Here is a 22,500-nt window from a genome sequence, read left to right as displayed (position 1 = left end):
TAGCCTTTTTTCGAACTGACAAGCGTCAGCGGCCTAGTACACCCCAGTCGTAGTCAAACCAGCACTGCAGTAACACTTGGTGATGTGGCAAGTCCCATAAGTGCAGTTCAAGCTGGTGAGGTGGCAAGCACAAGTAGTGTCCCGCTGCCACCAAGAAGACGACAAACAGGCCCATCGTGCCCTTCCTGCTGCATTCGCCAATCCTAATTGGGAACCCACCACTTCTGCAGCGCCCGTACTTCCCCCATTCACATCCCCAACCAAATGCAGTCGGCTGCATGAGAGGCATTTTCTTTATGTCCTCCCAAGTACCCCTACCCAACGAACCCCTCCAAAAAAGATGTCGTGTCTGCAGCAAGCGCGGATATAGGAGTGACACCCGCTATTATTGTCCCTCCTGTCCTGACAATCCTGGTCTTACATTGGTGAATGTTTTGAACGCTACCTTACACTAGTTGAGTATTAGCGTAGGGTACAGCATTGCACAGACTAGGCACACTTTCACAGGGTCTCCCAAGATGCCATCGCATTTTGAGAGACCCGAACCTGGAACCGGTTACAGTTATAAAAAAAAGTGTAAAAAAAAAAAAAAAAAAAAAAGTTGTCGTTTCATTGTTCTCTCTCTATTGTTCTGATCTTTTTTACTGTATTCTATTCTGCAATGTTTTATTGTTATTATGTTTTATCATGCTTGCTTTTCAGTTATGCAATTTTTTTATACTTTACCGTTTACTGTGCTTCATTTTTAACCATTTTTTTTTTTGTCTTCAGGTACGCCATTCACGACTGAGTGGTTATACCAGAATGATGTCTGCAGGTTTAGGTATCATCCTTTTCAGCCAGCGGTCGGCTTTCATGTAAAAGCAATCCTAGCGGCTAATTAGCCTCTAGACTGCTTTTACAAGCAGTGGGAGGGAATGCCCAACCCCCCCACCGTCTTCCGTGTTTTTCTCTGGCTCTCCTGTCTCAACAGGGAACCTGAGAATGCAGCCGGTGATTCAGCCAGCTGACCATAGAGCTGATCAGAGACCAGAGTGGCTCCAAACATCTCTATGGCCTAAGAAACCGGAAGCTACGAGAATTTTATGACTTAGATTTCGCCGGATGTAAACAGCACCATTGGAAAATTGGGGAAGCATTTTATCACACCGATCTTGGTGTGGTCAGATGCTTTGAGGGCAGATGAGAGATCTAGGGTCTAATAGACCCCAATTTTTTTTTTTTTTTTTTTGAAAAAAAAGAGTACCTGTCACTACCTATTGCTATCATAGGGGATATTTACATTCCCTGAGATAATAAAAATGATTTAAAAAAAATGAAAGGAACAGTTTAAAAATAAGATAAAAAGCAAAAAAATAATTAAAAGCACCCCTGTCCCCCCCCTGCTCTCATGCTAAGGTGAACGCAAGCGACGTTCTGGCGTCAAATGTAAACAGCAATTGCACCATGCATGTGAGGTATCACCGCGAAGGTCAGATCGAGGGCAGTAATTTTTGCAGTAGATCTCCTCTGTAAATCTAAAGTGGTAACCTGTAAAGGCTTTTAAAAATGTATTTATTTTGCTGCCACTGCACGTTTGTATGCAATTTTAAAGCATGTCATGTTTGGTTTCTATGTACTCGGCCTAAGATCATCTTTTTTTATTTCATCAAACATTTGGGCAATATAGTGTGTTTTAGTGCATTAAAAATTTAAAAAATGTGTTTTTTCCCCAAATAATGCGTTTGAAAAATCGCTGCGCAAATACCATGTGAAAAAAAATGAAACACCCACCATTTTAATCTGTAGGGCCTTTGCTTTAAAAAATATATATAATGTTTGGGGGTTCAAAGTAATTTTCTTGCAAAAAAAAAATAATTTCATGTAAACAAAAAGTTTCAGAAAGGGCTTTGTCTTCAAGTGGTTAGAAGAGTGGGTGATGTGTGACATAAGCTTCTAAATGTTGTGCATAAAATGCCAGGACAGTTCAAAACCCCCCCAAATGACCCCATTTTGGAAAGTAGACACCCCAAGCTATTTGCTGAGAGTCATGTCGAGTCCATGGAATATTTTATATTGTGACACAAGTTGCGGGAAAGACAAATTTTTTAATTTTTTTTTGTTGTCACTAAATGATATTATTGCTCAAACATGCCATGGGAATGTGTGAAATTACACCCCAAAATTCTGTTGCTTCTCCTGAGTATGGGGATACCACATGCGTGAGACTTTTTGGGAGCCTAGCCTCGTACGGGACCCCGAAAACCAAGCACCGCCTTCAGGCTTTCTAAGGGCGTAAATTTTTGATTTCACTCTTCACTGCCTATCACAGTTTCAGAGGCCATGGAATGCCCAGGTGGCACAACCCCCCCCCCAAATGACCCCATTTTGGAAAGTAGACACCCCAAGCTATTTGCTGAGAGGTATAGTGAGTATTTTGCAGACCTCACTTTTTGTCACAAAGTTTTAAAAATTGAAAAAAAAAAAAAAATTTTCTTCTTGTCTTTCTTCATTTTCAAAAACAAATGAGAGCTGCAAAATACTCACCATGCCTCTCAAATAGTTTGGGGTGTCTACTTTCCAAAATGGGGTCATTTGGGGGGGGGTTTGTGCCACCTGGCCATTCCATGGCCTCTGAAACTGATAGGCAGTGAAGATTGAAATCAAAAATTTACACCCTTAGAAATCCTGAAGGCGGTGCTTGGTTTTCGGGGCCCCGTACGCGACTAGGCTCCCAAAAAGTCTCACACATGTGGTATCCCCATACTCAGGAGAAGCAGCTAAATGTATTTTGGGGTGCGATTCCACATATGCCCATGGCCTGTGTGAGCAATATATCATTTAGTGACAACTTTGCGCAAAAAAAAAAAAGTCACTTTCCCGCAACTTGTGTTAAAATATAAAATATTCCATGGACTCAACATGCCTCAAAGCAAATAACTTGGGGTGTCTACTTTCCAAAATGGGGTCATTTGGAGGGGTTTTATGCCATCTGGGCATTTTATGGCCTTCAAAACTGTGATAGGTAGTGAGGAGTAAAACCAAAAATTTACGCCCTTAGAAATCCTGAAGGCAGTGATTGGTTTTCGGGCCCCGTACGCGGCTAGGCTGCCAAAAAGTCCCACACATGTGGTAACCCCATACTCAGGAGAAGCAGCTGAATATATTTTGGGGTGCAATACCACATATGCCCATGGCCTGTGTGAGCAATATATCATTTAGTGACAACTTTTTGTAAATTTTTTTTTTGTCATTCAATTACTTGGGACAAAAAAAAAAAAATCAATATTCAATGGGCTCAACATGGCTCTCAGCAATTTCCTTGGGGTGTCTACTTTCCAAAATGGGGTCATTAGGGGAGGTTTTGTACTGCCCTGCCATTTTAGCACCTCAAGAAATTACATAGGCAGTCATAAATTAAAGGCTGTGTAAATTCCAGAAAATGTACCCTAGTTTGTAGGCGCTATAACTTTTGCGCAAACCAATAAATATACACTTGACATTTTTTTTTTACCAAAGACATGTGGCTGAATACATTTTGGCCTAAATGTATGACTAAAATTGAGTTTATTGGATTTTTTTTATAACAAAAGTAGAAAATATTTTTTTTTTCAAAATTTTCGGTCTTTCCGTTTATAGCGCAAAAAATAAAAATGGCAGAGGTGATCAAATACCATCAAAAGAAATCTCTATTTGTGGGAAGAAAAGGACACAAATTTTGTTTGGGTACAGCATTGCATGACCGCGCAATTAGCAGTTAAAGCGACGCAGTGCCAAATTGTAAAAAGTGCTCTGGTCAGGAAAGGGGTAAATCCTTTCGGGGCTGAAGTGGTTAAGTTTAATTAAGAGATTGCAGACATGATACAAGAGATGGCCAGAGACTGCATTTTTCTTGAGCTTTTCGTGCACAAAAAAAAAAAAAAAAAAAGTGCCAATAACAGCTAACAATAAATGCATATTTAAATTGATATTAATTAAAAGTGGAATACAAATTATATATAAAAATATTTTTTTTAAAACTCATTTTCGGCAGAATGCAGCCTGCATTTTTGGTTTCAGCACCAAAATTTCAATTCGGTGCACCCCTAAGTTCACACTATTGCAACGTGGGAACCAGCGCAATTCCAGTGCCAGTTCTTGCATATATACATTCCTGTATATATAATACAGCAAATCTCGGGCAAAAGCTAGAAAGTACACAATAACTTAAATGCATCCATATAACTAAAGTGCAAATCGATTTTGCTAAAAAATTTTAAAGCAGCAGCAAGTGAGAAAATAAGTAACCCATTCTAACCAAGTTTGTTTACCATAGACTTTCCAGGTACATCTAATTATCATTTGTGATTGGCGTTTTAGCACTGCTCCTTCAACTGCCTAGCTGGACAAGCCCCAATTTTTACTATAAAACAGAAATCAGTAGGTTTTCTTATTCAAGCACTAAAGGTACAGAATGTTACTTTCTTCAACTCTTTGGTTTCCTCCAGCAACCCACAAGGTAAACATGTAGAAAAGATCATCTTGCATATATGCATTTAAAAAGGAATGCTAAGTTTTCATTAGCACAGGCTTTAGGAACAAACATTTTATTAATAAGAAAAATGTATTCAGTATTTATCAATAGAATGATAAAGAACAAAAGAGCATAAAAGATGCATTTCTTATTTAAATATACAGGAGTCCACAATAGAAGATTTGACTGGGAAGCTCACGTGCTTTGCACAAGAGCAGCTAAACAAAGCCAAACTGATGCATAACATCACAGAAAAAAAAAGGAACACACGCGATGAGCAGGTGTCAAACTTCCTTTGTGTCTCAAAAACATAATGGCTTCAGAACATGTTTCTTTAGCAGTACATATGCAATAGGGAAACACATTAAGAAAGGATTATAAAAAAAATAATTTGGTCAGATTTAAAACAAAGCTACAGAATGATGCAACAGAGAAGTTTCAAAGCATTAAGCAAGCACTGCATTGTAGGAGTGGCATGCACTGAGACAAAGAGTGAGGATTTATAAACAGACAACCAGTGGACCAGACAGGTGACTTTAAATAGGTAATTATAGCACAAAGTGGATTATATTTTTAACGAAAAAACATTTTTTTAAAATTTAAAATAAGTTCACAATAAACACGACCTTCAGAAGAAAGAACTGGCACGTTTTCTATGAACACGTGTGTTGACTAACAAAATAATAACACATTTAAATACAAAAATGAGAAAATGATGTCATGAGAACACAAAGATACAGAGACACAAAGAAAAAAAGCTCAGCAGAAAAGCACCTTTGTACAGGCACCTCACAAAGAGCATGTCACACTGTACCAAAGCATTGCTCTAGAGTCCATGGGACACCCAGGAAGAGGACGTGAACATCATACACCAAGACAGTGCACTATAACTAAAGGCAAAGTTCACCCCAAGTAGACCAATCTAACACAGTACAACTCCTTTCATTAATTATGTTTGAACACACAGTAGACGTTGCTGCAACAAAGAAAAAGTTGTCAAACCCAGAAAAACCTAAGCATTCATAATTTCTCATAATCAGCACAGTGCAACGTGATGCAAAAATGACAAATCCCTCAACAAGTGCATTTAAGACTGCAGCTAGCTAAACACAGAACCATGACTAGTCATTTTTCATGTTTCAATTCTTTGCATTTCATTCACATTTATAAAAGATTACAAGCCCATGGTTTGAATCCTAATACAGAAACAAGCAAATAGTGTTAGAAATGCTATATACTCAGATGCAGCTTTCCAGAGATGCTATGAAATGATTCTAGGAGTCATAACAGCCATTGCAAAGCTTTACCCTCCTTACTCCACCCAGTCTCCACTGTCAGTGCGCAGCATCCATCCGTGTGATCCCACTAACAAGGTCCAGACAAGCACCGTCTTTTTTTTTTTTTTTTTTTAATGCTCTACCTTGACCAGCAAAAGTCAGACTGGATTTAATTCATATTAGCTGCATTTAGTATTTGAGCTTGAAGAAAACAAGCTGAAAGCAAATGTTTCCTCTGCAGTCATTGATCTTGGAATATTTATTGCATAAAGATCCATCCTTGTGCTGTACATCCAGAGGATAGTATCACAGCATCATCTTCACAAAAGAGGCGATATAAGCAATGTATAAAACAAGGGTGTGCACAACACACACCTAGAGTGATTCAGCCATCTCCCACTCCCCGCCTACCACAATCCCATCTTCAATACAAGCAACAGTGTGCATTACTGCAAAATTATCTGGCTACCATCAAGTGTTCAGAATAGCTGTAATTCTCTCAAAATATGCATAAAAAATTAAATGTACTAGGCAACAAAACACAAGGACTGAAAAGAATACATTATGTAGGCATATATATTCCAAGTCTTCCACTGTCAGAATTATAAAATCATTTTTTTTAAATGAATATTTTAGCTGAAAACTCTAATCCAGCCTTTGACCACCTTTTTACCACAGAGGAACCCCTGAAATAATTGTCATGTCTGAGAAATAGTCCTAAAACCCATTAATCAAGGGTCAATAGGGAAAAAAGCTCCTCAGGTTAGCGTTCAGCAGGAAGAATGTCCCTTACAGTGGTGATGGGAATACCAACCTTACAGACAACCAAATAGATAATTGCGTCATGTAGCTGGCTCTGCCAAGTGGTGCTGGTCTTGGACATATCAGATAGAAGGTCAATCAGCCACAGCTCAAGGAACCCCTAGCAACCTCTGAAGGAAGCCTGGTTGAGAATGGCTGGTCTAAGACAACTAAATAGTGAATCAGCGTTACATGAAAATAGATACTTAAACACAGTTGAGGTATATTGTACACTCTTTTATTGCATGCCTGACATTAGGTAAAGTAGAAAAGAGAAATCGGTCTTCTGTTACTTGAAGCAAATATATCCCCTAATCCACAAAACCTAACATTCACAACAAAGTCCATAAACAGCTCAAAATTCAATCACGTAATGCTATCCAGAAGGAAGTTTCCTTCAGGTGACATATGGCCGTAAGGGAAGTCTAGGCTTGGGCCCTAGTGCAGATTACACATGGGGAACAACAGGCCATAACCTGATGACATGCAAGCATAAAAAAAACAGTCAGATTAAATTACACAAAAGCATAATCTTGGACATAAGCTCTTATGGTCATGTTATCCTGTAAGGCAGCCATTCTCAAACAGGGTTCCTCTGGAGGTGCTTAGGTACCTTGAGCTTTGGCTCATTGACTTTGTTGGTGCCTGCATTGTTCCAGGACCAACACCACTTGGCAGAGCCAGCTCTCTAACACTGAAGATCTTTTTATCTGTAGGGGCAGCACACTAATCCCCACCGTAGAGGTGGTACAGTCCTCCCAATGAGTCTTCACTGTAAAGGTGGGACAGTCTTCCCACTGCCCCCCCCCCCCTCCCCCTCCCCCTCTCTAAAGGAGAGACAGTCTTCCCCCTTCCTGCAGCTGTCAAGGAACAGAGTACCAGGCAATGAGTATGTGTACTGTCACTAGGCCAGAGCTGCCATTGCAGGCCTACTGCAGTGTAATCTAACAAAGATCAGTGGAAGAAGGCCCAGTGCAAAAATCATTCACTGACAGCAAACATAAAACCTGTCCCGGTTTTGTCACCTCTGCAGTTACAGTTGTGCATGGGTAGACCCTCTGATGCCGGGCACTATTTGGCAGACACCAGATGGGGGCTTATGGGTAGACCTGGGTAGTTGTAGATCCTCTGAGGTCAGGCACCATTTAGAAGACACGAGATGGGGGGTTATGGGTAGATCTGTCAGGTGTTTGGGGGGGGGGGGGGTCTGAGTAGGTGTAGATCCTCAAATACACTATTTGGCAGACACCAGATGGGGGTTTATGGGTAGTCTTGTGTAGGTGTAGACCCCCTGATATCAGGCACTATTTAGAAGACATCAGATAGGGGTTCATGGGTAGACCTGTCAGGTGTTGGGGGGTCTGGATAGGTGTAGATCCTCATGTCAGGCACTATTTTTTAGAGGACATCAGATGGGGGTTCATGGGTAGACCTGGGTAAGTGTAGACCCTTTGGAAGACACCAGATGGGGGGGGGGGGTGTATGGGTGGACCAGTTAGGTGTTTGGGAAGGAGGGGTCTGGGTAGGTGTCATTCCTCGGACTATTTGTCAGACACCAGATGTGGGGTTTATGGTTAGGTGGAGATCCTCTGATGCTGGGCACCATTTAGAAGACACCAGATTGGGGTGTGTGTGGCCCTGACATCCTCTGATCACAGTGCTGGTACTGCCACTAATGGGGTCCATGTAGGATGGTGGGTTAGAGAAGGGGACCAGGAGAGAGGTAAGCCTCTTGCAGTCGCAGAGGAGGTGCTGTGTGTGGCCAGGATGACAGGTCCCCAGCAGCTGGCCCGGATGATGCAGCACACACTGCAGATGTGGGGCCCGATCCCTCGCCTGGTTTAGTCATGGCCTCGCCCAGCATCCAGCGGGGGCCCCCCGAGCCTCCTTCCCAGCAGCCCCCCTCTGGTGTGGAAGCAGTAACGGCTGGCCGCCATTTTGAGAGGCAGAGAAGAAGATGAAGGGAGGGAGGAGGAGGCGGCAGCAGCTGCAGCCACATCGTCAGGACCAGGCCCCGGCCCGCCGCTCCGTCCTTCACGGTCACCACGCAGCAGATTAAAGAAGCAGGCCGCCACTTACCGGAGGATTCATCCGGGGCGCACAGCGCGGTGACGGGTAATGGCCGCTCCTCCTCAGGAAGGTCTTTGGAAGGGCGGTGTGTGCCGGCTGAGGGAAGGTGGGGGGGGGGGCAGGCTCCAGACACACAAGAACAAACCACAACGAAGAAAAAATAAGTCTGTAAAAAAAAAACCGAGCTGAAGGGCTGGGCGCGAAGGGCGGCAGGAAGCCTCCACACGGGTTGATTCTTTTTATCGTCACCGCAAAGAAGCCGGACCGCTTTCCCGCGCCACCCTCCTCTCCTGCCTATCCCTTCCGCCGGGCACTATGGGCAGCCGCCGCCGCGCTGTCAACGAAACGGAGATCAGCAGCGCGGTGACGTCATATCAACCGCTGTAGGGGAGGAGGGAGCGAGCGACCGGCCGGCTGCAGGGGGAGGAGGGGGGAGAGAGAGGGCGGGATCTGCTGGCCGCGCACGCGCAAAGCCAGCGCTGCGATCTAGGCGTGGACGGCGGGAGAGAGGCGCCGAAGGGAGGGGAGGATAATAGAGAATGACGCAGGGAGGGTGCACTGCGCGTGCGCGGCTGCTTTTCTGGAGCGCAGAGAAGTCATGTGAAACATTCATATAGCGTCACTTCTTTCAGAACCGAAAACAAGGGGGTTATTCCTCCGCTGAGAACACTGGGCGGAGACATGCAAAGCAGGTGTTAGTATCCTAGAGGCCGAAGGGCCTGCCGGTTCATCGCACAGGGGCGATCTACTACAAACGGCCACTAGTCGTCCTTTCATGCTTGTAAGCGCTTATCAGTGCCAGGCATGGAAACCGTGTCGTCTGTGTGAGCCTGGCTCCTGTGATACAGCGACAAACGTTTATTTCTAGGCATGCTTGGCAGGTGCATTATACATACCCACACCTCAAAACTTTATGGGATGGGAACAAGGGACACCTATTAGGAAAATTGTATAGACATAAGACACACCCACTGCCACGCCCCCTTAAATGAGGATTATACCAAAAAAAAAATGATTAGTTAAACCCGCAAGTGCTTTTTCTTTACCACTACTATTCTTTATATTGGCTTTTGCATACCTCCCAACTTCAGAAAGAGGGACACAGGAAGAGTAAAAAGACCTGCGGTGCGCTACGTTTCGGTAAATTGTGGGCGTGGTCAAGCACCTAGCAGTGGGAGGGGCTTAAGTGATGTGGGTAAACAAAACCCACGCTTCCCTGTACCTATAAAATATGCTTTGTGATTACGAAATTCTGGAAATCAGAGATATCCTCAGTGACGTCATGCTTATGGAGGAGATGCGGGCTAGAGAAGGGGAACAACTTCGACAAACACCCCAAAAATGGAACTTCCGCTTTTCGGAATCCTCCCCTCCTCCGCTCCTCCGGTGTCACATTTGGCACCTTTCAGGGTGGAGGGGAGAGAAGATACCTGTATAATCCAAGTATTTGCTCCCACTTCTGGGCATAGATATTCGTAGGTACCCGCGGATATCTATGCCATATCCGGCGCCTCCTCCACCCCCCCCGCTGTCTTCTGGGAAACACACAGGTCCGAGAAGACAGCAGGGACCTGTGGGATCTCACAGCACGACTCGCGCATGCACAGTAGGGAACCAGGCTGGTGTCAGGTGCCGACATCGCGGGCGCCCTGGACAGGTAAGTGTCCATATTTTAAAAGCTGCTGACTTGAAAAAAAAAAATTGTCAGGACCGCCGCTTTAAACTGTGGTATATTTGGGTCCACTATTCAGCTTCGGATAGATTATTACACAGACTGACCAGGGGTTGAGCTGAGGGAAGCCCTAGGTGTTCAATACTGGAATATCACCGGGGTATGTGGTCCCTGTGAGTTGATGACCATGCTCCAGTGAACGGCTCTCCAACCATCTTGTCTCCGCTACATTGAGAACGAATTATAACAGACACACTGTATGTATATCTATGCCTTCCCCCGTACCTCATCCACCCCCCTTTTTCTCTTCTCCCCTTCCCCTCCTTCCTTCCTCTGTTTACACGGATCTACAGTCAGGTCCATAAATATTGGCACATCGACACAATTCTAATCTTTTTGGCTCTATACGCCATCACATTGGATTTGAAATGAAACAAACAAGATGTGCTTAGAGTGCAGACTTTCAGCTTTAATTTGAGGGTATTTATATCCAAATCAGGTGAACGGTGTAGGAATTACAACAGTTTGTATATGTGCCTCCCACTTTTTAAGGGACCAAAAGTAATGAGACAATTAGCTGCTCAGCTGTTCCATGGCCAGGTGTGTGTTCATTCATTCATAATTCCCTCATTATCCCATTTACAAGGAGCAGATAAAAGGTCCAGAGTTCATTTCAAGTGTGCTATTTGCATTTGGAATCTGTTGCTGTCAACTCTCAATATGGGATCCAAAGACCTGTCACTATCAGTGAAGCAAGCCATCAGGCTGAAAAAAAAAAAAACAAACCCATCAGAGAGATAGCAAAAACATTAGGTGTGGCCAAATCAACTGTTTGGAACATCCTTAAAAAGAGAGAACGCACCGGTGGGCTCAGCAACACCTGAAGACTACAGAAAACAACTGTAGTGGATGACGGAAGAGTTCTTTCCCTGGTGAAGAAAACACCCTTCACAACAGTTGGCCAGATCAAGAACACTCTCCAGGAGGTAGGTGTACAGTCAGGTCCATAAATATTGGGACATCAACACAATTCTAATCTTTTTGGCTCTATACACCACCACAATGGATTTGAAATGAAATGAACAAGATGTGCTTTAACTGCAGACTTTCAGCTTTAATTTGAGGGTATTTACATCCAAATCAGGTGAACGGTGTAGGAATTACAAGTTTGTATATGTGCCTCCCACTTTTTAAGGGACCAAAAGTAATGGGACAGATTAACAATCAAATCCATCAAACTTTCACTTTTTAATACTTAGTTGCAAATCCTTTGCAGTCAATTACAGCCTGAAGTCTGGAACGCTTAGACATCACCAGACGCTGGGTTTCATCCCTGGTGATGCTCTGCCAGGCCTCTACTGCAACTGTCTTCAGTTCCTGCTTGTTCTTAGGGCATTTTCCCTTCCATTTTGTCTTTAGCAAGTGAAATGCATGCTCAATCGGATTCAGGTCAGGTGATTGACTTGGCCATTGCATAACATTCCACTTCTTTCCCTTAAAAAAACTCTTTGGTTGCTTTCGCAGTATGCTTCGGGTCATTGTCCATCTGCACTGTGAAGCGCCGTCTAATGAGTTCTAAAGCATTTTGCTGAATATGAGCAGATAATATTGCCCGAAACACTTCAGAATTCATCCTGCTGCTTTTGTCAGCAGTCACATCATCAATAAATAAAAGAGAACCAGTTCCATTGGCAGCCATACATGTCCACACCATGACACTACCACCACCATGCTTCACTGATGAGGTGGTATGCTTTGGATCATGAGCAGTTCCTTTCCTTCTCCATACTCTTCTCTTCCCATCACTCTGGTACAAGTTGATCTTGGTCTCATCTGTCCATAGGATGTTTTTCCAGAACTGTGAAGGCTTTTTTAGATGTTGTTTGGCAAACTCTAATCTGGCCTCCTGTTTTTGAGGCTCACCAATGGTTTACATCTTGTGGTGATTTTTCTTTTTCGATTGTTCACTGTTTGGTGGTTTTTGTTAACCACTACTCCCCACCCCCCCTTTTCTTTATTTTGTACCCTCTATTGCTCTACTTGAAAAATGTTTAATAAAATATATTCAACCTTAAAATATGCTTTGATTGATTTTTCTGAGCCTAACTTAAAGAACTTCATTAAAATAGCCAGAGACTGCATAGCAGAGGTATGGACATAATACAGGAGATGGTCAGAGACTGCAGACATGATATAAGAGACATAATACAGGAGATGGTCAGAGCCTGCGGACATGCTCCAAGAGACTGTCAGAGACTGCAGACATGCTTCAACAGACTGTCAGAGACTGCAGACATGCTCCAGGAGACGGTCAGAGACTGCAGACATGCTCCAAGAGACTGTCCGAGACTGCAGACATGCGCCAAGAGACTGTCGGAGACTACAGACATGATCCAATTGATGGCCAGGGACTGCAGACATGCTCCAAAAGAAGGCAGACATGATACAAGACATGGTCCGAGACTGCAGGCACGATACAGAAAATAGTCAGAGACTATGAACGTGCTACAGGGGTTGTTGAAAACTGGGGGCATGCTTCAGCAGTCAGTCGAAGACTGGAGACATAGTACATGTAATATTATAGATACGGGTCTGCAGGGAAACAATGGTCCACACAAAAAGTGGCAATGGGCTACATGTGGCCCAAGGCACTAAGCACTGCATTGTACATTTGGAGGGAAGTGCACATGCTGTTTCCACAACCCCAAGAGTTAGTTCTCTTCTCCAGCTCTAGCAACACTGTTAGGATGATTGCTATGAGAAATGAAATACAATCTATTGCTGAGATCAGGGACATGCAAGGGCCAGTCTTCACTAGGGTGACCACATTTCCAAACTGCCATTCAGGGATGCCCTCCTTCCCAAAAAAAGATGGGGGGGGGGGTTGGGGCAATGTAGTCTTGGGGTTGATAGGGAATTCGGCAGCGGGGGTGATTTGTCAGGCGAATGTCTGGTGTAGTACTACATTGTAATATATAATTAAATAATTCAACTCATCCTAATGCAGAATCAGTGAGAACCCTCAGCTTGTCACTTGCTACCGTTGCCTGCCGCCAGATGCAGCGTGTCACCTGCCACCGTTGCCTGCCGCCAGATGTAGCAAGTCACTTGCCACCATTGCTTGCCACCAGATGCAGCATGTCACTTGCCACTGTTGCATGACGCCAGATGCAGTGTGCCATTTTTCACCTGTAGCCTGCCACCAGATGCAGTGTGCCACTTGTCACCTATAGCCTGCCACCAGATGCAATGTGCCACTTTTCACCCATAGCCTGCCACCAGAAGCAGTGTGCCACTTTCCACCCATAACCTGCCACCAGATGCAGTGTGCCACTTTTCACCCATAGCCTGCAACCAGATGCAGTGTGCCACTTTCCACCCATAACCTGCCATGAGATGCAGTGTGCCACTTGCCACCCATAGCCTGCCACCAGATGCAGTGTGCCACTTTTCACCCATAGCCTGCCACCAGATGCAGTGTGCCACTTTTCACCCGTAGCCTGCAACCATATGCAGTGTGCTACTTTCCACCCATAACCAGCCACCAGATGCAGTGTGCCACCTGCCATCAGATGCAGTGTGCCACTTTTCACCCATAGCCTGCCACCAGATGCAGTGTAACACTTGTCACCTATAGCCTGCCACCAGTCCTACACACCGGAGCCCCGGGAAAGTGAACGCCCCTCCCGCTGCTGGCTGCTGATGTGACTCCTCCCATGCGGAGGCCGGGAGGGGGTAACATCTTCAGCTCTGATGGGTTCATGCTGGGGCCTGTAGTCCTTCCCTTTTGGAGGAAGGGTCACATCCCCCAAAAGTGATGGACTACAAGTCCCAGCATGAACCCCTGATATCTAAGGATGTGACGCCCTCCAAATTGAAGGACTACAGGTCCCAGCATGGACCCCTGAGAATTAAGGGTGTGACCCCATAGATTTCACATGCTAATGCTGGGACCTGTAGTTCTTTACTAATTGGGGGGGGGGGGATCAGAGGCAGCTCTCTAATTAGGCAAATTATGCAATCGCCTAAGGCCTTGCACTCACAGGGGCCTTGCGACCGCCTAATTTAAGAACCTGCTATGCTGACAACAATGTCGCTGCGGCGGCGATGCGTTCCGACCAACAGAGGGTTAATGCTGCCTGTTAGCTCCATGGCCAGGCAGTGGAGAGAGGACGGGGCTGTGGGTGTGTCTTGGGGAGGAGGCAGGGCTGGCCAGCACTATGTTGTCCAGGGGAGGAGACTCATTCCAGCAGCCGGAGCAAAATGAAACTTATTCCCGCTTCTCCGGAGACACAGATCGCCCCTGTCACTCTCCACTGGAGTGCTCCGCTGAGCGATCCCCGCACACCCAGAAGAGGCGTCTGACTAGGGTTGCCACATCATCCCTTTAATCCAGGACACATATAAATTACACAGGTTCTGAGGCTGATCTAATGCAGATAAGGTACCAAGTGAGTTTAATTACCACCTTAATCAGCCACAGAACCTGTGTAATTAATGTGTGTCCTGGATTGAAGGGATGATGTGGCAACCCTACATCTGACTGGTAAACAGAGCTGCAGAGGGGAAGAAGAGGGTCCCGCCGGGGAGGAAGTCTCACCAGGGCTGTATATGGAGCCGATGGAAGGGGGCAGAGAAATGGTATCTGGGCCACTCCTCACTGGGGCTGTCAATCTGGGTGGAGGGATCCAGGGCTCTAGCTGCAGGGAGAGGCACAACTTCCATGCCACAACCCCTTCTGCAGCCAGCAACCACCAGCATGAGAGAGAGCCAGGCCCCCCATCCCTGCTCCTCTGGCATCCCTCGGCCACTGGCCTTTAAATCCACCCCATGCCCCATCCCCTCCAATACCTTCCTCTTGGTTATCAGTGCCACAGTCAGGGCAGCTCAGTCCTGTGCCAGTGTCCCAGTGTGCCAACTTGTGCTTGACAGCCCCTGACCCCTCCCTCCGCCCTGCCCTTACCCCCACCTATGCCGGGCTCCACTGCTGGGTCAAGAGGTGCCAGCCCAGTCCTGATTCTCAGCCATGGTGGGCCGGGCGCTCTGCATTCTGTGCTGGCACTGCCTGCTGATTGGCTTCTCCGCTTCTATTTCCCTGACTGATACCAGCACTGAGATAGAACACTGACATAAGCACCGAGATAGAGAGCACTGACACCAGCACTGAGATAGAGAACACTGACACCAGCACCGAGATAGAGAGCACTGACACTAGCACTGAGATAGAGAACACTGACACCAGCACCGAGATAGAGAGCACTGACACCAGCCCTGAGATAGAGCACTGACACCAGCCCTGAGATAGAGAGCACTGACATCAGCACAGAGTAAGAAGAACACTATCTCGGTGCTGGTGTCAGTGTTCTTCTTACTCGGTGCTGGTGTCAGTGTTCTCTATCTCGGTGCTGGTGTCAGAGAACACTGACACCAGCACTGAGATAGAGAAGACTGACACCAGCATCGAGACAGAGAGCACTGACTCCAGCACAGAGATAGAGAGCACTGACACCAGTGGGGCCTCATGTCTAGGTTTTGCTTAAGGCCTCACAAAGCCTAGAGCCTCCTCTGGGGGGATCACATCTTCAGTTCTGAGGGGTTCATGCTGGGACCTGTAGTCCTTCACTTTTGGGGGGGTCACATCCCCTAAAAGTGAAGGACTACAAGTCCCAGCATGAGCCCTGCCCTGATATTTAAGGATGTGTCCTCCTTTCATCCCTCCGAGGGTGTCATCTCACCTGTCAGTGTTCTCGCCTCTTCTGCTGACCCCTTATCTGCCGTCCTCACTCAGAGCTCCTGTGAAGTGCTGACAGTTTAGCACAGAAGACTGGCTGCTGGGGGAGAGCTGACTGAGGATTTTAACCCCGATTTGTCATGGTGAGTGCTTTGGATTGTACTTGCCTTTCTACAAAATTCATCTATCCCTTTGTGCACTTATGCATGCTGCTGGCTGGATGATGCAGGGAGGAAGTGGTTGGAGCTAATCAGTAGGCGCGGAGGAGGAAGTTAAATCTTCCCCGCTGTGAATGCTGTGCCTCTCTCCTCCTCACGACGTCACTGGTTGCTAGACGCCAGGCTGGCGAAGGCTAGCAACCATTTGGGCATAGCTCCCAACTGTCCCTGATTTCGAGGGACTGTCCCTGATTTGGAGCAATGTCCCTCTGTCCCTTTTCCCCCCTCATTTGTCCCTCATTTTGCTCTGATCTATATAGTTGTATATAAAATGTACTTTTTATCGTTCAAAAAGTGTTTACCAGTGCTAAACCTTTCATCCAGTTTGTAAATTGCTGCATTTGTACATTTTAAAAGCCAATATAAAGGAATAGTAGTGGTAAAAAAAAACCCTTCTGGATTTAATTAACCTTTTTTTGGTTAATTCTCCTTTAAGGGGGTGGTGTGGCAGGGGGCGTGTCCTTTGCCTCCATACATTTTGTTAGTAGGTGTCCCTCATTCCCATGTCAAAATGTTGGGAGGTATGCATTTGGGCACTGAGCCAGCGACTCATGTAAAAGGGGTCTCACCAGCCAGGGGTCCACCACAGGCTGTCAGTGAGTGACAGCAGCAATGTGAGGGCTATTTTAGGGGGCATCAGATCTGTCCAGACCCAGGGGCAATTCAGGGACACTGTATTGTCCCAGTATGAGGGTGCCCGGGACCCGGGACAGAGCTGCTAATTGCGGGTTTGTTCTGCCGAATCAGGGACGGTTGGGGGGTATGACTTTTGAAATTTACAAATGCAGCAATTTAGAAATTGTATGAATGGCTTAGCACTTGGTAACCCTTTTTGATAGATAAATAGTGCATTTTATATACAACTATATAGAGCAGACCAAAATGATAGACAAATAAGGAGGGACAGAGGGACTTTGTTCCAAATCAGGGACAGTCCCTCAAAATCAGGGACAGTTGGGAGCTATGCATTATAACTCACCTTTCACAATATTGTCTTCTAGGATAACAAATTACAATTTCTCATACAAAATGTATAAGCTTGCTTAGGGCTCATCATCTGCTTGCTTCGCACAGATCAGCAATGGGACACCTAGAAAACAATTGTTAATGCCATGATGAGCTGCATGAAGATGAAGATGCTGCACGTAAACTACGCACTGCACCACTCAGTGGGGCTGATTTACTAAAATTGGAGACTGCAAAATTTGGTGCAGCTATGCATGGTAGCCAATCAGTTTCCAACTTCAGCTTGTTCAATTAACCAGATGCCAACCACCCCACATACTTTTACTGTGGCAGGGCAGCTGCTCTGGGCAGAATCACGTACCTAACAAAAAAGGACCAAGGAAAAAATCCAAGGAGAATTCCAAGCTCTACTTACCAACCAACCTGCGACCAACCAGATAAACCTGTCTAACAGTATGCGTTTAATTGCACAAATTTGCAAATTCATGCATAAGCTACAGAGCCCCGCCAAGGCACCCTGGTATCAGTAGTCCTATCTCTAACTCATAAGAGGCTCCACAGTGGAAGCACATTCATTCTGATGAGATAGATGAAGGCAGATGGACTGGAGGGAGCCCACTCTGCCTTAAAGGTACAGGGGCACATTGAACACCCAGAAGGTAGCACAATGGTGCAAAGGTGTCAATGCGTTGCCTGATCTAAAATCAAGCATACAAAAAATTGTCCACTGCTCCTCACCTATAACTGGCCCTTACTGCAAGGAGCATTGGAAGGCATTGCATAACAAAGAAGCACCAAGGAAAAAATCTAAGGAGAATTCCAAGCTCTACTTACCGACCAGCCTGTGACCAGATTAACCTGTCTAACAGTATGCGTTTAAAACAGGGGTTTAGTTGCACAAATTTGCAAATGCATGCGTAAGTTACAGAGCTATAGAGCCCAGCCAAGGCACCCTGGAATCTGTAGTCCTATCTCTAACTTATAAGAGGCTCCACAGTGGAAGCACATGCATTCTGATGAGATAGATGAAGGCAGATGGATTGGGGGAATCACGTACCTGCATGTGATTTTGCACGTCTGGGGCCCGAGTGCGCCTTCGGCGACCCACTCCTGCTGTGATTGGACTCAGTGGGCTGGCGGACACAATGACTGCCGGGACCCGCTGCTTAGTTCAAGAGACAGCCAGAACGGTGATCTGCCTATGCATACAAGGCAGATCACCGTTCTGTGAGAAGGAGAGGTAGTGATCCTGTGTTTCTGCTAAGCAAGAACATGGATCTCTGCCTTCCCACAGTACAAGCACCCCCCACACAGTTTGCAAGCACTCCCTAGGAACACATTTAACACTTTGATCACCCCCTGATGTTAACCCCTTCCCTGCCAGTGTCATTAGTACAGTGACAGTGCATATTTTTTTGCACTGATAACTGTATTAGTGTCACTGGTGCCCAAAAAGTGTCAGTTGAAAAAGAGATTTGTCTGCCGCAATATTGCAGTCCCACCATAAGTCGCACGAACACGCAATTGTCAGTTAAAGTAATGCAGTGCTGTATCGCAAAAAAATGGCCTGGTCATGAAGGGGATAAACCTTTTCGGAGCTGAAGTAGTTAAGCGTTGACAAAAAAAAAACTGGAAGCGGATTGGAATGCTGCACCAGATTTTGCATTCTCCAGTTTTACTAAATCAACCCCTCCGTCACAACCTGCTGTGCTGCATCGACTTTACACTTGGTCACAAAAGTTTCAGCCTGTAAAGCGATTTTAAAGGCATTTTTTTAAATTAAAATAATAAACATGCTATACTTACCTTCTCTATGAAATGGTATTGCACAGAGCAGCCCCTGAACCACCTCTTTCTCTGGCGCTCTTGGCTCCTCTTCTACTCTGTCTACCTCCATAGCAAGCCACTTGCTATGGGGGGCAGATGTGTGGCTTTAAACCCAAACAGAGCTGTGTGCGTCCATTGACAACACACAGCGCAGCTCAGCCCCACCCCCTCTGCTCACAGGATTTGACTGACAGCAGCGGGAGCCAAGCTTCTGAGAGTGGGGAGAGATGAAACGTGCACAGTGCTGAAATGACACAGGACCTTTAGAACCACTTCCTCTCTCTTGCCTTCCTAAAGCGGAAATATTTTCAGCACTGCTATCCCTGGAGCTCCCTGCCAGCCACTGACATCTTCAGCCCGGCGGCTTCCGGGTATTAATCCCCAGCTGTTTTTGTTGGCCAGGTATACGCAGCTCAGCGTACAATGCGGCCAGGGAGACAAGTAACTTTAATGCAGAAAAGACATAAGGGTTGATTTACTAAAGGCAAATAGACTGTGCACTTTGCAAGTGCAGTTGCTCCAGAGCTTAGTAAATGAGGGAAAGTTCTTCTAACATCCATCATCTAATCATGTGCAAGCAAATATGCTGTATTTTTATTTTCCTTGCATGTGATTGGGTATTCTTTGCAATGTGACGCTTCACGTAATTTACTAAGCTCTGGAGCAACTGCACTTGCACAGTCTAGTTGCTTTTAGAAAATCAACCCCATAGCATGTATCTTCTGCATAACAGATCCTATCTGTTCGCAGTTTTTTTTCAAAATCAAGTTCCACTTTAATCTAACCACAAACACTCACGGATCACTTTATTAAACACACCCTGCTAGTACCATGTTGGACCCCCTTTTGCCTTCAGAACTGCCTTAATTCTTTGTGGCATAGATACAACAAGGTGTTGAAAACATTCCTCAGAGATATTGATCCAAATTGACATGTTAGCATCAAGCAGTTGATGCACATTTATTGGCTGCACATCCGTGATGCAAATCTCCTGTTCCACCACATCCCAAAGGTGCTCCATTATATTGAGATCTGGTGACTGTGGAGGCCATTGGAGTGCAGTGAACTCATTGTCATGTTCAAGTAACCAGTGGTGAGATGATTTGAGCTTTGTGACATGGTGCATTATCCTGCTGGAAGTAGCCATCAGAAGATGGGTACACTGTAGTCATAAAGGGATGGGCATGGTCATCAATAATACTCAGGTAGGCCGTGGCATTTAAACAATGCTCAATTGGTACTAAGGGGCCCAAAGTGTGCCAAGAAAATATCTCCCACACCATTACACCACGACCAGCCTGAACCATTGATACAAAGCAGGATGGATCCATCTGAATTTCGCAGCTGAAATTGAGACTCATCAGACAAGGCAATCTTTTTCCGATCTTCTGTAGCCGACAATTGTTCCTATGGCCCTCTAGTGCTGGGCTCTAGTGACTGACATCATATCTCTGAGCCAAGCAGAGAGGATTGTGGAACTAGTAGTCTCCTTTGCAGAAATTCTGGAGTTGTGGAACTATCCTGGGACTAAATTCCATTGAGAGGCCCGATGACCAATCGGCCGCCTCCGGCGGCTGGGGGCGGGCTGGAATGAAGCCGTGGGGGGCTTCGTTCCAGCCTCCTAATCGTAAACACTGAAGCGACCTCATGACGTCACTTCCTGTTTACTCGGCTGCCAATGGCTCCGGTTTTAAAATAATACAGAGTATTCAGAATTGCCGAAAACGGCAATCTGAATACTTTGAAGTGCAAAGCAGGGATCAGGGGTCTTTAAGGGGTCTTTTTTTTTTCTTAATTTTGGTTCGGGGTTCCCCTGTGGGGAATTCCCATGCCGTATTTATCAATGAACTTTTATTCGTATTGTCGGACCAGCAATGCAATAGCCGTGAGTAGTTTTAAATGACTTTTTTTCCTTTGAAATGTAATTTTGCTGTCAGACTGTTCTAAACATGGGAAACATGCGCCCCTTTACAGGCATACTATAGACACCCCCCAGCTACGAAATTTAAGGGGATATTACACTTTTATTGTTTCACTTATTAAAATCACTGCTCCTGAAAAAATGGTCGTTTTTAAAACTTTTTTTTGCATTGATCCATGTCCCCTGGGGCAGGACCCAGGTCCCCAAACACTTTTTATGACAATAACTTGCATATAAGCCTTTAAAATTAGCACTTTTAATTTCTCCCATAGACTTTTAAAGGGTGTTCCGCGGCATTCGAATTTGCAGTGAACTCCCCAAATTGTTCGCTGTTCAGCGAATTTGCGAACAGCCAATGTTCGAGTCGAACATGAGTTCGACTCGAACTCGAAGCTCATTCCTACTCTTGTCTGAGCCTTGGCTGTCTTCCAGCACTCAGCTGATATACCCTGTTCTCATCAACATGTCTTTGTTTCAGTAAAATCTAAGATAATCTTTTGTCTAACTTGTGTCTGAGTGTCATTTAAAGGTGCATGAAAAAAATGTCTGAACCCAGAGTGTCAGGTGGATTGGAAGGTTCACTGGGTCAAGGCGGTGCAGAGGAATAGGTAGATCCAAGTAGCCCTCAAGGGGACAGTGCTACACTTCTGTTGTCCAATTTTGGTGAGCATGTGAAAATTGTAGTCTCAGTTTCGTGTTCTTAGCTGACAGGAGTGGTCTTTTGCTGCTGTAGCCCACCTTCCTCAAGGTTCAGTGTGTTGTGCATTCAGAGATGGTATTCTGCATACCTTGGTTGTAACAAGTGCTTATTTGATTTACTGTTGCCTTTCGATCATCTCAAACTAGTCTGCCGATTCTCCTCTGACCTCTAACATCAAGAAGACATTTTCGTCCATACAACTGGCGCTCACTGGTTATTTTCTCTTTTTTGGACCATTCTCTGAAAAACCCTAGAGATGCTTGTGTCCAGTAGATAAGCAGTTTTTGAAATACTAAGACCAGCCGTCTGGTACCAACAACCATGTCATATTCAAAGTCACTTAAATCCCCTTTCTTCCTTATTTTGATGCTTGGTTTGAACGTGAGCAAGTCGCCTTCACCATGTCTAGATGCCTAAATGCATTGAGTTGCTGTCATGTGATTGGCTGATTAGCAATTTGTGCTACCAAGCAACTGAAGAGGTGTACCAAATAAAGTGGCCTGTGAGTGTATATGCAGGAGCAAGAAGGGTGGGCTTTAACTCCCAGTCCGTGTACATGCCCATGGGGGGGAGGTTGTGTACTGACAGCACTCTCACTGCCTGCTCCCAGCACAGTAGCCAAGCTGTCCCTGATAACTCTCAGTCAAGGCTTCTGATCTGGGGCCAGCAGGATGTGACTAAGAATAGCAAATGTATTTTTCTGGCCCACCTCATGTCAGCACATAACCGGTTAACTTCTCCTCTAGAACCCATAGGACCACCTCTTCCTAGCTCAATAAAAGACAGCCCCTCCCGAACTGAAGTGCTGTTCTTTTGTGGTCATGC

At 45.4% G+C, this 22,500-nt stretch overlaps 1 protein-coding gene across 3 annotated transcripts in view; it reads right to left on the bottom strand.

The window, feature by feature from the left end:
* Positions 1-9,067, bottom strand: part of PAFAH1B1 (platelet activating factor acetylhydrolase 1b regulatory subunit 1) — a 179,690-nt gene extending 170,623 nt beyond the window's left edge. The window contains exon 1 of one of the 3 annotated variants that reach the window (XM_073616703.1): positions 8,650-9,067. The gene's annotated coding sequence lies outside the window, so the exon portion shown is untranslated. Of the gene's footprint in view, positions 1-5,799; positions 5,817-8,649 lie in introns of those variants that run through there. The other 2 variants (XM_073616705.1, XM_073616704.1) reach the window with 2 other exon arrangements.
* Positions 9,068-22,500: the final 13,433 nt, after the last annotated feature.

Source organism: Aquarana catesbeiana, linkage group LG02 (assembly GCF_042186555.1).
Source record: "Aquarana catesbeiana isolate 2022-GZ linkage group LG02, ASM4218655v1, whole genome shotgun sequence".
Lineage (NCBI taxonomy): Eukaryota > Metazoa > Chordata > Amphibia > Anura > Ranidae > Aquarana > Aquarana catesbeiana.
Note: the sequence above shows the minus strand (reverse complement) of the source record. Positions and strands in the feature narration are given on the sequence as shown.